The sequence below is a fragment of the Sapajus apella genome, unplaced genomic scaffold, assembly GCF_009761245.1.
Source record: "Sapajus apella isolate SASKATOON/1434 unplaced genomic scaffold, GSC_monkey_1.0 scaffold13, whole genome shotgun sequence".
NCBI classification, from domain to species: Eukaryota; Metazoa; Chordata; class Mammalia; order Primates; family Cebidae; genus Sapajus; species Sapajus apella.
The window spans coordinates 13,444,433-13,461,412 of NW_022436953.1; the positions used below are offsets into that span (position 1 = coordinate 13,444,433).

At 36.3% G+C, this 16,980-nt stretch overlaps 1 protein-coding gene across 11 annotated transcripts in view; it reads left to right on the forward strand.

The window, feature by feature from the left end:
• Positions 1-16,980, forward strand: part of ADD3 (adducin 3) — a 144,621-nt gene that overhangs the window by 80,671 nt on the left and 46,970 nt on the right. The window contains exon 2 of one of the 11 annotated variants that reach the window (XM_032281570.1): positions 6,613-6,704. The exons of 8 other annotated variants lie outside the window; for them this stretch is intronic. The gene's annotated coding sequence lies outside the window, so the exon portion shown is untranslated. Of the gene's footprint in view, positions 1-6,612; positions 6,705-7,373; positions 8,103-10,856; positions 12,041-16,980 lie in introns of those variants that run through there. 2 more of the 11 variants (XM_032281568.1, XM_032281572.1) reach the window with 2 other exon arrangements.

Here is a 16,980-nt window from a genome sequence, read left to right on the forward strand (position 1 = left end):
GTTTTTGTACTCCTCCTGTCACCTTCCTTCTCAGAAGCTTTTCCACCCCCCTTTTTTTTCTCTGAATATTCTGAGGAAGTTACAGTTGGCCCTCCATTTCTGAGGGTCTCACATTGTCAGATTCAACCAACCGCAGATTAAAGACATTCGAATAAAAATACAGAATACCAACGATTTACATAGCATTTACATTAGGAGGAAGTACAAAGGTTTTTTGCAAATACCGCTCCATTTTATATCAGAGACTTGAGCATCATGGATTTTGGTGGCCATGGGAGGTCCTGGAACCAATCCCTGTTGATACCTAGGGACAGCTGTGCATATACACTGGCCAAAGAATTCATCGAGGATTTCCTACTCCAGGATTAAACTTCTGAACTGAACGTTTTGAAAGGCAAGAGGGTTTTTTCTTTTTTGTTAAAGTTTAGATGTTGTAGGTGTGAAATCACTAGTATAAAATACTGATGGCCCTTGCTTTATGTAAAGTATATGCTCCTAAAATGTTGGCTCATTTCTATAATCCCAACACTTCAGGAGGCTGAGGGAGCGGGATTGCTTGAGCGCAGGAGTTTGAGACCAGCCTGGGCAACATGGTGAAACCTCATTTCTGCAAAAAAAAAAAAAAAAAAAAAAAAAATTAGCTGGGCTTGGTGGTGCAAGCCTGTGGTCCCAGCTACTCAGGAGGCTGAGCTGGGAGGATCGTTTGAGCCCGGAGAAGTTGTGGCTGCAGTGAGCCATGATCATGCCACTGCACCCAGCCTGGGCAACAGATGGGACCCTGTCATTAAAAAAAAAAAAGTTGCCTGTATCTCAGTTATAACAGGGTTAAGTGCAGGAGAGATTACTGTTTAAAAGAACCTGGCAAGGAATCTTTAAAGAATTTACATAAATAATCCTACCTTAATTTCTCCGTTTTAAAGTGTTTTGTCTCTCAGGTTGTCATGATCGTATATGCTGTAAATGATCTGCATATTCTTCTGGATAAAAATGGAAGGTTTGTTATTTATGTGTACTTCCATGTAGAAGAATCTTACACATTAATCCTGTGGCATTTTCTCATCAATACTAAGTTGATCAAAATAAGTGACCTAGTCTTAGCAATTTAACATATCCCTTTCACCTTTAAATGTATATTTCATCACCTTAGCCCATTTTTCAATCCAAAATAGTAACCTATCTCATATATCAACAACTTTCTGGGCCAGTGAACCTTAGAACTTCGGTGCCTTACAAAACATAATGCTTATTAGTTGTGGTGGCTTGTTTTCCTTCCCACCCTCTCCCATTAAATCTACCTTGCTTATACCTGATGCCTTTAAGGATTTGAACCCATAGGGTATAGTATACTATAGTGCCTGTTGACCATGGGATTTGTTTATTGACCTTAGTATTAACCTAGAACATTCTTATGCCTCTTTTCATGGTGATGTGATGTCAGATTACAGTTTGACTGGCTTTCAAGATAATTGGTCTTAATTATTTCTAAGTCATTGGTTAGTGCAGTGTAAGAACAAGCATTGTTTAAGAAAGAATATAAATGGCTTTTGAGTTTCTTTTCTTAGCATGCAAGTCAGAAGATTCGAGTGAAAGCAAAGCACATGACACAAAACTGTGGTTTGCTAATAGATTGTAAGCTTCCTGTAGCTTAAATTATACAAACCACTGTAAACTGCTACCCAGTGAAAATTTTGATTTCCCTTTTGTAAGTTGTAATCCTTGATAGTTTTATTTAAAGTAAAGCCATAGTTAAAAGTTTATTAAAACATATATTGTCTTTTTAATATCTTTCTTCTCTTCACCCTGTATGTACTCATTCGTTTTAGACCAAGCTCCAGGGTAACTGCCCCTGTAACCTTTCAGATATGCTCCTTTCTCTGAAGCTGTAGTATATCTATTATAACAATAACAGTCTGTGCTGCAATGATCTCTCCCTCTCCCTGTCGCAACCCACTAAATTGCTAATATTTTAGGATTAGAGGCAATGTCTCATTCATTTCTTAACATTTTCCACCATGCTCCTTGTTCAGTTGTAGAATGTAATAGTTGGGGAATGAATTGTTAATAGAATAAATGTCTTTAAGCAGAAAGTAGAAAAGAAATATTTTGTGAATTGATTTACCAACTTAGAATTTAAATAGATTTTAAAAATCTAAAATCAGATTATGTGATCAGTACAGGTATAGATTGCAGAGAATAAGTTGATATTCTGCACTTTAGTAATGTTTGGGGGCACTACATATGATTCTATAAACTGAATCCCTCTAAAATGTAAAGAAGAGATACATTTTACAGACCAGTTTTGTTTTTGTTTTCGTTATACCTTCTGTCATGCTACCGAATCTAGATAGATGGCAAATCTATCAACCATTGATTGGAAAAACACATTCAGATACTTTAAGGCAGGCAGAGTAATGTGGGGGTTGAAGGATAAAGATTAGGGGGTGGGGGTGCGGATATCGAAACCTGTTCCCTGCCCTGTCTTGGAAAAAGCTTATTGTATTTGAGGAAATTAAAGCATTAATTTTAGAGGATGGGATGTGGCTCTTGTCATATGTAGGCAGCACAAGTTCTAGAGCTAGATCTGAGAAGCTGAGATTGTTAGTATGCCTATACATAGGGGTGGGTTTGTTTGTTTGGCCAGCTTTGCCTCCTATCTGTCTGATAGCAGTGTTTGAAGCTAAGTGCTTGAATTGTATTTGGAGGATAATTTTTAGAAACATTGTTGATGAATACTTAAATATCCCAAGATTAAAAAAAAATTGGGGGAATGGCTTTTACTGGGTAAAGTATTTGAAATGTAAAACATATTTTTCCAAGTAAAGACATGTCTCATAGTTGGAAAAAGCAATTAAATGCCTACAGAGCCCCATATCCTTAAATGCAACAGCTCAAAGCAAAAGTAACATTTTTAACAAATTGCAGGGGAAAGGGTTTCAGTCCAACAAGATAAAAAGGCTCTAAGGTCTGCTATAGAACATTGTACCTATAATCAATGATAATGTATACTTAAATTTAAGAGGGTAGACCTCATAAATTAAAAATAAAAGTTATACCTCATAGATTTAGAACGTAAAAACAAATTGCATGTGTCATGAATATTTCCTATATTGTGGCTATATTTCATTTTATTTTTACTTGTTTTCTATCCAGTTTTAGAACTTTTTCCAAAGCAGAAATTATTCATGATTGCAGGTTTTTTAGTAGCACAAATAGATTTATTCTTCACTTTTCTGTGTTTTTTTTTTTTTCCTTTTTCATTTAGGCTGCCTTCACGAGGTGTTAATAAAATGCATAGTTTTCAAAAGTAATATGCCATGAATAGAGTCAAAGCCATATCATGTCTTTCTACCTCAAGTTTGGCAACCTTGAAGATGTAATACAGCCTCACTAGTTTGGTTAATTTTTGTTTTAAATGGGGATTATGCCTAATCTTTAGACCTAATGACTTACTGAATTTCAACATCAGCTTTAATAAGCTGAAATTGTCAATCATTGTAGGTTGTTCTGTCTACATTTTTTTATCCAGAAAAAAACCTATTTTGAACATTAACCATATTTTACTTATCCCCAACCTTGCCTTTTCTATAATTCTTTCTTTTCAAATCCTGGATTACCTGTTTTAACAAAAATAACCATCTATCAAATAGGCAAGGGACAGTATTCATTTATTATATAGAGTATTTTTTAAACTTCTTTTTTCAGCTCTGGTCTAGGTCCTGAGGGACCCTGCCCTCAAGTTGCACACTGCGCGACTGAGAAGTCTACCCAGGGAATAGACAGTTGTCCGCGTAAGGAGTGCAATGTTGGAAGTAAGCCAGAGGGTTGTGGGACTTGAGGCTTTAAACTTCTGGATGGAAGCCTGTAGGAGGCTTTCCTTCACAAATCCGTCTTTGCAAGGGAGGCTAAACCAGGGCATTCCTCACATAGGAAATTATAGAATGTAGTGAGAGATGCCTGCAGACAACCATCGCATTTCTTGGATAGGATCTCATTATCTTCGGAAGTGTGAACACCGTGGTCAGCATTTTTATCAGGGAATTATCTATGTGGTATTATCACTTGTGAGAACAGTTACTTGGGGGGACAAAAGCTGTGAGAGAGTAAGAGCTACTCTTGAGCTGCCCTCCTGCAGTTCAAGGGACATCTCTTGAGCTATAACTCTAGGATGGCAGACTGTTCCGTGAAGCTTCCTCCTACATAGAACTCATATGACTCCTACACCTTGGCTTTGGTTTACCTTTTATCCAGGCCTTTTTTTCTCGCTTGAGTTTTACTCCCTTAGCTGAATCCCACAACCGTGTGAGTTTTCTTTAACCTAAAACCTCCATAGTGTGTGTAAAATTGGCCTATTATGAAAATCACCAGGGATGGATGAAAAATCACTACTCGATTTATCTCCATGTTAGTTGTATGACCTTATTTGCTTAACTTCTTTGAGTTTTAGTTTTCTCATCTGTAAAGGAGGCATAATAATAGTACTGCTGATAGGGTTGCTGTGGGAGGTACACAGAATCAGTATGTAAAGTACGTTGCGCAGCAGTCTGAATTATTCCAGCAGCACTTTAACTGCTTAGCAGCATTTAGATCTCTGAGGACACACAAGTTTGCAGTTTTCAATGTTTTTACTATTTCATGCATTTTGCTCTGATTATCTCCTTGCCCCCTATTTTTCTGTCATTTTGCTTTCCTTTTTGAAAAGTGTTCATCCTTAGTTATTTTGCTTTTATCATAACTAAATGCCTATTACCTAGGCATAACCATTCGGTACTTATGGATAGTTTCAGTGGGCTAAGCTCTAAGCTCTGTGCTATGCGTTGGGATACAAAGGTGCTCCCAAATGAGTAGAGGAACCCATAGAAGCAACCAGCTTCCCACCCCAGCCTTTAGTTAGACTAACATGAGTTTAAATGACCTGATTTAAACAGCTTAGACCTTTTTTTTCCTTTAGCCAACCTCGTAGTAGGTGGGGAGATTCCTTCCCGTAGACATTTCAAGCTAGATTGGATGTCCCACAGAGTTGAAGCTTGCCAAGCAAAGCTCATCTCTGTGTTTGTTTGAAGTCACTAATAGTTATACCATATTTCTAGAAGCTAGAAATATGGTATATTTCTCTCCTCTCCCATCCTGATATATCCTTGACTAGATGATGTTTGTTCAAAAGGAAAAGCCCTGTTTTTTCGGTTTTGTGCTTTGTTTTTAGTTTACCACATGTTTGAGATGCATAGTAGTTCCCTAACAAATCAAACTTCGTGCCTTCAGGATTCATAGCACTTCAGCTGGAGACAGCTTATCATTGTCCTCGTTTGATTTCTGGCTCTTGAAAGCATCTTCATTTGAAGCTTATGGAAAGTTTCTTTCATTCCCCTATTTGGAGTAGACAGTTTCTCTTCTCTTCATTGATCAAGCCCTGGACCTTAGTGGTGCCCAGAGTGAGTGTCCTATCTGTATTGTATTTGAGAATGTACAGGCATTAGGAGTGTGTGAACCCTTGTGCAGCTGATGTTGATTGGAGGGCAAAAGGGGAAGGGGAAGGCCCTTAGGACAATGAAGTCAGTCATGGGGCCACCTCATTTCCTCTTTATTTTTTTTTAAACAAAGCTAAAATATGTTTTCAATTATTTTGTTTTAAAAATGCCATCTTTCCCTTTGCTCCAACTTTTGTCGCAATAACTAATCACAAGTCACTTTATGTACTGAAAATACAATATGACAAAATGACATTTTACAAAAATTAAATGAAACAGATACTTGAAATAAAATTGGAGATGGAGGACAGGGAGAGAAGGGGGATAGCATACTTCATGAGTTGCACACAACCCCATACTTTAAGCCTCTGGCACTCACTATTTTTATTTAAAATCCACAAAACTGAGTTTGGTAGGGGGGAGAATTTTCATTGCTTGGTAGTTACCCTAGAAGATTGGATCTGTAAATTTACATAAATCTCTGAAACAGGCGTGTATGTGAGTGCCAAATATCTGGACAAACCAAGAAAAACTTGCTTTTCTGCATGACTGTGGTGAAAGCATTGGTTCCCAACAACTTTCACATTTATAAGGATTCTTTAAAGGGACTAACTACACATTGGGCAAGTAGCTGTGTAGTCCAGAGTATTGGCTGGATTTAACATACTGAGGGCATGTGGATTCCTAAGAATGTCGCACCTTGTCTATGCCAATAAATCAGAGTGTCTATTCTTGATACTAAATCTGATATCATTAGCAGATTTTCTCCTTTATTGGAAGGGTAATATTCAGAAGGGAGAATATTTTTTCATGTATTTTGCTCTTTCTGTGATTGGGGTGTTTTTATGTTTTTTTTTTTTTTGTTATTGTTGTTGTTGTTTTAAGCTATGAAATAATACTGGCAAGTCCCAAGAAAACTAGATCTGGATTTCATTTTGTTTCTTCAACTCTGTGTGATCTTGTGCACATTCCTGACATGTTACAAACAGCTTGTGTCTCTGAATGTGCAATATCAATTTTCAGTGGTGAAAGCCCCAAAAGGAAACAGACTGATTCTTCCATGCACAAACAGCTGGGCAGTTGTGGATGGAATTAATTGCTGATATATATTGGCTGTGTTTTTCTTCTCTTCTCATTTCCTTTGCAGCTGTGAAAGTGAAGTTTGACTTGAAAACACATTTTGCCAGTGTAAATCCAAGAAGTATCAAGACAGGATTCTTCTAATATAATAACCAACTGGTAACTTTGAGTTGTTAGTTTAAGGGGGGAAATGAAGAAGAGCCAAGAGATGGAAGCAGGTGATTCATAATTACATTAAAGCTTGAAAAATAAATCGGGCAGTTGGATTATGAGAGGAGTATGTTGGAATGGTTAATTTAACAAGTGGTAAGAGTGACCTCATAATCCAAAAAAGGCAGGATCAATCAGCAGCCCTTCACTAGGGTTCTGAGAGAGGACATTCTAGGCTATCTCTCAAAATACTGAGATGTTCAATACTCCAAACTAATTTATTGTTCCAATGTGAGAGAGTAGCTCTTGGCTAGAGTAATGTGACAATATGCATCATTAAAAATAATATTTTCCTGGTCTTCTCTCAAAGTCTTTTCCATTGTTCATTTTAAATTCTATATAAACAATTATATGGTTTTTTTATATGCTTATTTTCTCAAACAATTTTATGATTATAGGAATTCAATTAAAAATAACTCTTGGTTGTGTGTCTGAATATGCATATACAGAAAATAGTATTGGTTAAAATCGCTTTAATTATCAGATGTTTGGTAATAGCTTCAAAACTGATAAATTATTTTAGATCTTGTTAAATATATACAGTATTTATAAATCCTATGGAAAACTTTTTAAAATAAAATTCCTACACAATTATTGAAAAAGTGGATGATTACAAAATTTTTAAAAGTTATGGTGTGCATAATAAATAATTTTCCCTTTAAGTGTACATTTCAATGTTCCATCAAAGCAAGTCCATAAATGACATCTGATTTTGAAAGGAACTATTGCTAGCTGATAATAAAATATTTTTATTGTTTGTGCATTGCTAAGAGAACTACAGCACTGGTGAGAAGAGAAAGTAGGTAATTTGTGTTCATATTCAGGACCCCTGGAAACAGGCTGAAGTAATGTTTTAGAATGAGCAATGCTTCTGACACCTTGAGATATGTAAAAGCTGCTGTTGCTAAACTTAGAAGTTGGCATGGTTGGACTTCCTTTATAGTACTCCACTTCCATCTAACACTCTATTGGTTGAACTGTGATCTGTCTTGCATTTTATCTTGACTTTCTTCACAAACAAGAAATGAGATATATTTTACTTCAAGGCAGGAAAGCTGATCTACAAACATGAACTCCCCCCCTCCACAAACACTTTTTTAGGAGGATTAACCAATTAATTGTGACTCTGAGGCTCTGAAAACTGTGTGGCAATATTAATGTGCAGTTTGTTCTCACTGAAGTCTGCCTGGGTGTGTTGTTTCCCCCAGAGTGAGCTCCACCCTTGTTCTAACCACATTGAGTGTGGATATCTTGCTCTTTAAAACAAAGTTCACTTTTGGGGCAGCATTGCATCAGAATTGCCACACAAAAATCAGCTTAAGAAATGTACAGCACTTCAATTTTTTTGTAAGTAATGGATTGTCTATTGTAATACTGATAGCTCACAGCTTAAGGGGAAACACAGATAAGATAGATGGTTAGTTTTGTGCCTGCTGCTAGTAACATGCAATATTCTTCTTTGGGAGGAGCCTGTGGCTTTATCACTCAACCAGGGTTTTTTTTTTTCTTTTAGTTCACTTGTCTGCTTTTATTATTTTTTTCCCTTTCTTAAACAGTTTACTGAATTGTTTTTTAACTATTTGGGGAATGACATTGATGGTTCAAATGAAGGAAAATACTAGTATTCTCCCAAATGTGCTAGTTATTTAACTTAAAAATGCTTGAAGGTAGTGTTTTATACTGAATTTATTGGACCCATTAATAGCTTAATCTGGCAATACTGTGTTTCGAGACATCGTGACATGAACTTTGTGTGTAAGAGTGGGTACATTGAATTAAACAGGCAGCATCTAAAGAGCCTTTTATTTCTGTCATAATGATGCTTTGTCCTGTTGCTGTTGGGTATTTGTCAGAAGAGTTGGGGCAGGCTGCAGCCCAAAGTTCTGTTCCATGCCTCATCAGTTCCGTGCCTCTGTGTTCTCTCTAGAGTTTGTGACGTGAATGGTGAGTTGAACTATAGGAGAATTATTGTTGTTCATTGAGGTCCATGTTCAGCAATTTTTTTCTTTGCAACGGGGGTCTGTCTGACCTCTTTTCCCTCACATAATGAGTTTCTATTTGTACCTGAGTTTTAAATGCCTGTGGAGTGTTTAATTATGCACTGACTGAAGTGGGCATGTGGAGAGAGGCTGTGCTTTGTGTTGTCTATACTCTTTGGGGTGTGGTCGTGTGTACTCTTTGGGTAGACACTCATTTGGTACAAGCAAGTTGAACAACTGCCTCCGTTGAAATCAAAGCTGAATGTTGAAAATGGCTAATTTCTGTAAAGCTTGCAAGGGTGACATTATGTCATCCCTTTTGGACTAAGACTTCTTGGCATCTCCTTGCTTCAGCTTCCTCTTTTTTACTTGCTAGTAATTGGATTTAGCTGTCTTCTAGCTTCACAAGGATGTAAGAATAAAGCACAGGTATGGTATCATAGCAAAAAGTACTAGCCTGGGAATCAAGAGACTGTTTTTATCTCTTTGGGCATTAGTTTCTTCACCTATACAATTAGGAATTTGAGTTAGCTTCCTCTAAGGTCTTTTCCAGCTTTGAGCATCCTAATTTTCTTTGTAAAGACACATGATTATTCCACAAGTGCTAAAGGGAATATACTAGAATTGAGAAAAAAAATGTTTGGATGTTACCTCAATCATTCTTTAAATGACATGAAAACTACAGCTTTACTTTAAATAAGTTGTGTCTGTCAGGAATTTTGAAATTTACTTTTTAATGTCTGAATAGTAGAACTAGCTATATAAATCATATCATCACCAAGAAAATACATTTGCAAGTTGAAATTAGGCCAACCTCCTGCCACAAGTGTTTACGTAGACCTTTCGTTGAACATTGGCTACTCAGTGTACAACTATTAGTTGTGTAGCCTTGGGTAAGCGGCTTTCAAACTTTTTTCAATATATTTTGCATCATAACCCAATCATGATACACACATGCACCACTTTAAATCTCTGAAATAAACTTCTCTTACAACACAGAAAACACTGCTATTTTCTGTTCTGTTTCATTTCAAAAAATATTGGTTACAATGTACTGTCCCTTTGAACTCTGGAACAATACAGTTAAACTTCAACTTCTACAGTGGTGCTGGAGCAAAGCTTACCGATGAATTTGCTGTTAAATATTGGAATTAGAAGATTTTTAAATAGATTTTTATTTGGAACTTTAATAGAAAATCATAGTTAATATCTCCAGTAATACCCTTTTCCTGAGTGAGTACATAATACAAAGAAAAAGGAATATTTTTTACCAAGCCCTGTGCATCTGCCCCTCAGTCTCCTCCCATTTACTGTAGTCTGCTATACAAGCTTTGTCTTATTTATGGATATCCTGTTAGTGAGAACTAATACACATACCACGACATGAAAAGCATGGAGAAGGCTTTTCTAGAGAGCTAGATATAATGTGTCATGTAGATTAGATATAGACTGTCAAATTACCATTGATAAACCCCTTCTTTATCACCAGAGAGTTGTCTCCCAGGGCTCTGCAGAATTTCCTTTCTCTGCTTTAACATACTTTTAAAAGGTAATTTTACTAGAAAATGCATATGGCAAAGATGAAATAATTCAAAGGGACATATGACAAAATGTTTTTCCCACCCTAATCCCTCAGCTCCACTCCCCAGAGGGAAATTATTTTTCAAAAAAAATTTTGATGGGAAAGAGAGAGGCAGAGAGAGAGGAGTGTATACACTACCTGTGAGAACTACTGGAACATCTGAACATGTTTAATACATATAAAATTATACCACGCATACCATTATGTATCTACTTCATTTTTTTTTTTTTAGATGGAGTCTCACTCTGTCACCAGGTTGGAGTATAGTGGCATGATCTTGGCTCACTGCAACCTCCGTCTTCTGGGTTTAAGTGATTCTCTTGCCTCACCCTCCCGAGTATCTGGGATTACAGGCATGTGCCACCACCCCTGGCTAATTTTTGTAATTTTAGAAGAGATGAGGTTTCACCACGTTGGCCAGGTTGGTCTCAAACTCCTGACCTCAAGTGATTCACTCACTTCAGCCTCCCAAAGTGCTGGGATTACAGGCGTAAGCCACTGCACCCAGCCTACTTCATTCTTTTTAATGGCTTTATAGTACTTTATTGTGTGGATGGATGTCCTATAACTCAGTTATTCCTCTTTTGATGGATATTTGGATTCTTTCCAAGTTTGTCCCCATCCTCTTTCCATCAGACATGCTTATGCTATCAGTCTTCTCCTACTTCCATTTTGGGACAGAATCCAGAACTTGGGTCCTATAGGGAAGACATAATAGTGCCGTGTAGAAATGGAAAAATCCCTCATAGGCCACACTATCCCAGGCATTCATGGGTGGATAAGAACTGCCCCAGGAGGAAGTCATTTTTCAGCAGAATAGTGAAAGAATATTGGGTTCAAAGTTGGGTAACTTGGGTGTGGGATTGGGTGGGTCACCTGACCTCCTCAGTCCTCAGCTTTACCATCTATAAAATGAGAGGTTGAAATAGGTGAGTTTTAATGTCCCTTCCAACTTCAATATTTATGTGGTACTTTTGTTGGAATATTGATTTAAGCTGTATAACCCAAATTATATGAAGTTTCTCATATTTAAATTAAAAACATCTTTTGTATATATTGTGTGGTCTATAATATATTTGACCTGCCATATGGCCTAAGCTATTTTAAACTTTAAGAATGTAAAAAAAGGAAGCTGAATATCATTCTATATTTTACATAAACTATCCTTTTCTAAAAGATCAATTTCAGAAGTATAAAACCCATTCCAGAATTAAAACCAAATCCTGTTTATCAAGTTTGAATACTTGAAGAATAGAAGATTGTGAGGTTATATTTGTTTTTAAAATGGATCCTTATAATTTTCAGTGAGTCCAATCATTCAGAAGTAATCCTAGGGCTTTGAAACTTGGCTTCAGATTTCTTGTTTAAACTGTTTGCACATTCTAGCCCTTTAATCCATCTCCTTGTTTCATTAAATGCTAAAACTGACATTGCTTAATATAACTAAAGTTTTCTGATTTGATGCTGAGGAAGCTGCCTTAGAGGTGAACTATATCCTGCCGGCAAAGTTACAAAGTTACACGGCCAAGTTATAAAGTAACAAAAGCAGTCATTTTTGCTGCATCACACATAGGATGTTTTGCATTGCTAAGCATTGCCTGTTTGACAATTTTAGTCTCATAATTCAATCAAATGACAGCTGTTTGAAAGACAAAATGATATAAGAACTGCACTTGATTTGTGTAATTACAACTGGAAGATAAAGACATTTTTTTGGCCAGAAGGTAGGAGAGTTTGCATGTTTGTGTGGTGGTTACCTTAGCTTCTTGGTAGAAGGCTTATTATACCTTAAATATACTTTTCTATAATCTGTGATATTATTTATTATTCAAGTAATGCTGGATAATTATTAGTATTCCTTGTTAATTTTCATATACATTTTTTGACTTACAGTTCCACTTAGTAAAATGTATCAAAGGCCTCCTAACAGCCAAGCACTGCATTAATGCTTGGGAGTACCTAGGTAACTGAGACAGTCTTGCTTAGAATCTACTAAAATGACAACTGCTCCTGTTTCTTCCTTTGTTGGAGTTTTCTAATATCCACTGGTGATTGGAACTTGGCAAAAAAGTTATTTAAATTCAAATCAATGAAAACAAAGTATGTTTTCAGTGTTTAAAAAGGAGGTCTTAATGTCTTATTAGTACAGTGACTTATTTTGGAGGCACACTCTTCTGTATGAGGGTCTGCTGGTGACATCAGTTTCTCACTAATTGAACTCTAAATGAAATAAGTAATGCTATGGTGCTTGGACTAATTAATTGAGCCTGAATTTTTGTCTACTAAAACATATCTGATGTATGAAAATCTGTTGCAATTACTGTGCTTCATGTATTATGATTTTTTAAAAATGGCTTATATGAAACCATGCTTGAAAATGGTCACACGCTGTTTTGAAGATACATCCTGATAGTTTTGTCAAATTACCCCATCCATTGTGGCATGTATAACTAAGGAAATGCTTCATAGTTAGAAATATACAGGATGCTGCTGTCTACAGGATGTTGAACAAACTTTGTCTAAAGCATTTGAAGCCATTTTAGGAAAACAGTCCTATGGTTGCAAAATCAGTCAAATAGATTGTAGTTTGAGCTGAAACAGACATTTTAAATGAGAGAGGGGGAAGTCTCATTATCGTGGTCTGTTATGCAGTCCCAGAAGGGACTGGTATTTCTCCTTTGGACCCCAGCATTTGGCTAGGGTCCTGTGACACACAGTGGGAATTCACTTCCTATCAGGAAATGATGTTTTTCAATGTATTATCTTGTTGAGACAACCACAGTGAACAATAGGCTATTAATGTTTTAGAACAACAAGTGTCATGACTAAGCCAATATTTGCTTTGTTTTGAGTATCATTCTAAAAAAAAAAAAAAAAAAAAGAGCTTTGGCTGAGCTTCAGAATGCATTTGCCCATCATCATGACAGTTAAAAAGATCAGGAAAAAAAAATGCTTTAATAGTGGTGATGACCTTTTGCAGGCTTACTCTACACACTTCTGTCCTTAGACAAGAATGAATTATTTTAAACATACATTTTGAGCATGAAAAATGTTCATTTAAAGGCCTATTTTGGGCCGGGTGCAGTGGCTCACACCTGTAATCCCAGCACTTTGAGAGGCTAAGGCGGGCAGATCACGAGGTCAAGAGATCGAGACCACCCTGGCCAACATGGTGAAACCCTGTCTCTACTAAAAATACAAAAATTAACCGGGAGTGGTGGCACACGCCTGTAGTCCCAGCTAGTCAGGAGGCTGAGGCCGAAGGATCACTTGAACCTGGGAGGTGGAGGTTGCAGTGAGCCAAGACTGCGCCACTGCGCCCTGGTGATGGAGCAAGACTCCGTCTCAGGGGGAAAAAAAAAAGGCCTATTTTGAGTTTTGGAAGCCACAAATTCAGGTTCTCCTATAAAACATTAAACTGTCTTATGAGTTAGCTTATTCAGTTTACTTCTTTCCACAATTATTAATAAACTGAAAAGTCCTTAAAGGCAGGAATCAGAGCTGTGCCTTCTATAGTCTTTATAACCTTTTCCTAACACCTGAATTAGCATTTGCTGATTGACTGGATCAGTAGTTTCTTCGGTGTTTGAAGATAACATTTTTATAGCATTATTTGTACCTGGTCTCAAAACAAAATGTGGCGATAAGTATAGATTTTTGGAAATGACTCTTTTTAATGTATGTATATACTTATTTATTTTAAATACTTCCAGATACTGATAATGCCCTTCTCATACCTTCCCACTTTTTTTTGTGTAATTACTTTTCAGTCAGCTTAAGACATTTCATATGCAGGTCACAATATTCATTACCTCAGCCATCTTGGATATTTGGCCGGTCTTATCAAAGCACGAATAGCCCAGCTTTCAAAGTTTGCTCTAGATTCCCTGTCCTGGTTTATTCTAACACAAGTAGAGAATGGGGGTATTATGAGTCAAGAGCCTTACTCACCTCACTGAGTTAATAAACCCTTATTGAGTAACTCTAAGTGGACAGTAAAGAAAGGAAAAAGTGTTGACCCAGTTGGAGCCCAAAGACATACTCAAATAATTAAAAGGCAATACAGACTATGACAGAGTGCTTTGAACACTAAGGTTGTGGGGAGGGCTAAGATGGAGGAGCTTAGGGAAGTCACTGTGGAAGGAGTTGGCTTTTGAACAAGACTTCAAAGTATAGACAAATATTGGATGGAGATAAGAGGGGAAAACAGTCCAAATGTATAAGAAACATGGTGAGCAAAGCAACAATCAGGGAGATGGCTTTTGTTAGAAAGAGTCATTTCCCTCTAAACCTAATAGGGATAGACTTTGAAGTCTTTCCTATCCTTTTTTCAGGGTCTGAATTTTAGAAGCCCCCGGCTGATTGCTAAGTATTTTTTAAAGATGGGACTTCCTGGATGCTTTTTTATTTCCCTGGGGGAGGGACTGAGGAAATGTTGTTTTTGGAAAACTATAGTAGTTGGCTTTGTACTTCTTTGTTGCAACCAAGGATCCCAGGGTTGTAGTACTCTGACTACCTTTTAAAAGTTCAAAATAACACTTTCTAGCACTTTACAACTTGACAGAACCTTTCCTAGACAATAGAGATCAAAAGTAGACACAAAATACTTACCAAACTCTGGAGAGCTACTTAAGTTACTAAGCTCCTCATAGATAGCTTTTTATTTGACAACAAAGTACTTGATGTAGGCTTTAAGTCCAGCTAAATAGACGCTACAGAACTAAGTTATGAGTCTAGTCTTTGTGAGGCTCGGAAAAACAAGAATCCTGCTTCAAGCGGAATTTGAAATATAGCAAGCAATTTCAGTGGACCTTTTAGACATGTGTGAGTGGGCACAAAAAGCTGAGTCATGAATTTTACTTTTCCTAGTATACCATGGAAGCTTGAAAGAAAAGCATTCTCATTATTTTAAAATAGCAAAAATTGTTTTAGATTCTTATGGAAATAACACCAACAAAATGTTTTATGTATTAATTATGAACACATACCTAAAAACCTCTTAAAATCAAGAAATTGTAACATGAGGCATTGCCTGGCTTTTTAAAAAGAAAAGTTAACAGTTTATTTAATGTACAGTAGCACCTGAAATGTGTTTTCTTACCAGCATCTTTAGTTAAATAAATTTCTAAGTGCAGTTTATATTTTAAATTTTTCTTATATCTACAGATCATATGGTCTACAGTCTTATGTATCTCATTCTAATCTAGATAATAGGAAAAGTATTAGATAAGATAAATTGAGGGACTTGGACACATCACTCTCTCTCTTAGGACTTGTTCTGTCTTTTTCCATATGAGAAATGAGGCAGGATAATCTTATATCCTTTTAAGCTCTAACACCTTTAAATTCTAAGGATACTATTCCCCTTTTGGCTCTCATTAGATAATAACAGGGAAAACAACTCCTCTTCTTGAAAGAGTTATTTTATTTACAAAGCAATGTTTTGTTCTCTGCTACCCTTACAAAAGTATGAAAGTTATTTGTTATTGTAAAATCTGCATTTCTGTGGTATTTGATAAACTCTCCTCCATAAATTAGTGAATTAGTTTAATGTTTTCTCTTTTTCCTGAATTTGATATTGGACTTTTTAGGTCTTTTTCCAGAGTTTCTCACTTTTTTTTGAGAGTTTGGTTTCCAGCTGTGGACTGGAGACTTGGGTTGTCTCTTTATCTTACTATTTCCAGTTTTTTTATGTTAAAAATAATCTTAATGCCCCCCCTTTTTTGATACAAATTAATTTGGTGTCATAAAATATCATTGTATGCATGCATTTTCAGAATTCTTATTCATGTCAACTAGGCCTACTTTTCAAAGCTAAATCTTATTTTATCAGGACAGAGCCTAGAACTCTTCAAATGCGTCCACAAGCTTACATGGCAATTAATGTCCAACACAGTTTAGATGAAATAATGGGGCATATGTAACCTGGATATCAGGATCTAGACAGGCCCTTCCTTTTTCTAAAGCTCATAATTATAGTTTAGATTACACTTAATTAGAATATTTAATTTGGTGAATACCCAGAGAATTTTATTTACTATTGATTTAATAAGCAAAATCCTGAGTGCCAGATCTTAGGCTTATTGTTTATGCATTTATGTTCACATAAACTTCATCTTAAGAAAATTCAATCTATGAAAATACACATTTTGTTAAAGTGTTTGCATTAGAGGTGAGAACTTAGATTTGAGGCTTGGGTTGGGGAGGAGTTAAAAATATCTAGCTAAATGATCTTAACAGGTGTTAGTTTGAAATGACTCATATTTTGAAAACATCCTTGGGAGTGAGGGGAGTAGAGTTGCAGTAGAGTGTGCTGGTTAATAACGCAGGTTCTGGAACTAGTCTGCTTGAATTTATATTCTCAACTCCACAACACAATTCTTATATGACCTTGGACAAGTAACTTCTCTGTGCTTTCAGCCTTGCCTGTAAAATGGAGATGATATTAACATCTACCTCTCATAGGGTGAAATGAGTTAAAACATGCTACTTTTTAAAGCTATCAGACAATAGTAGGAGTTCAAGAAATATGGGATATTATACTGATTATTTCCCTTCTTTCCACATAAAAATGTATTTATTCCAATGTAATTTAATGAAAAAACACATTAAAATACTAAAAGGAAGCTGGGTGTGGTGGCTCACACCTGTAATCCCAGCACTT